Genomic DNA, 526 nt, shown 5'->3' with positions numbered 1-526 from the left:
GCGATGGATGGCGTGGAATGCTTGCCCAGTGATGGCACTTTTTACAGTTTCCCATCATGTAAGGACATCATCAAAAAATGGACGGCATTGAGAATGACGTTCAATTAGCTCAGATGCTGCTGGAAAAATCAGAAGTAGCCCTTGTTCCTGGTACCGCTTTCGGGCTGTCTGGGCATATCAGGCTCTCCTATGCGACCAGCATGGAAAACCTGGAAAAAGCATTATCGAGAATCAGTAACGCGATTGCTTAAATAAACACTGAAATCTTCCGAAAGGATGTTGACCCACCAAGCCCAAATCGGTAGCATAGCCGCCTTGCTATGTAGGGCTTCAAGAGTCGTTAATAGCATTATTCCCTGATAGCTCAGTTGGTAGAGCAATTGACTGTTAATCAATGGGTCCGTGGTTCAAGTCCACGTCAGGGAGCCAAACACGAACAAAGGGCTGTAGATAATATCTACAGCCCTTTTTTTCATCAAAAAAGTGACACATAGCCAGCTTTTTAGTTTCTTATCGAGTATTAAGC

The 526-nt window shown here is 44.5% G+C and overlaps 1 non-coding gene across 1 annotated transcript; it reads left to right on the top strand.

Moving 5' to 3' along the window:
- The first annotated feature begins 353 nt into the window (after nucleotides 1-353).
- On the top strand, nucleotides 354-426 carry Trnan-guu. Its single transcript has one exon. It is a non-coding gene; the product is annotated as a tRNA-Asn (tRNA).
- The last annotated feature ends 100 nt before the right edge of the window (nucleotides 427-526 follow it).

The sequence above is a fragment of the Priapulus caudatus genome, unplaced genomic scaffold (genome assembly GCF_000485595.1).
Source record: "Priapulus caudatus unplaced genomic scaffold, Priapulus_caudatus-5.0.1 Scaffold21360, whole genome shotgun sequence".
NCBI classification, from domain to species: Eukaryota; Metazoa; Priapulida; class Priapulimorpha; order Priapulimorphida; family Priapulidae; genus Priapulus; species Priapulus caudatus.
Note: the sequence above shows the minus strand (reverse complement) of the source record. Positions and strands in the feature narration are given on the sequence as shown.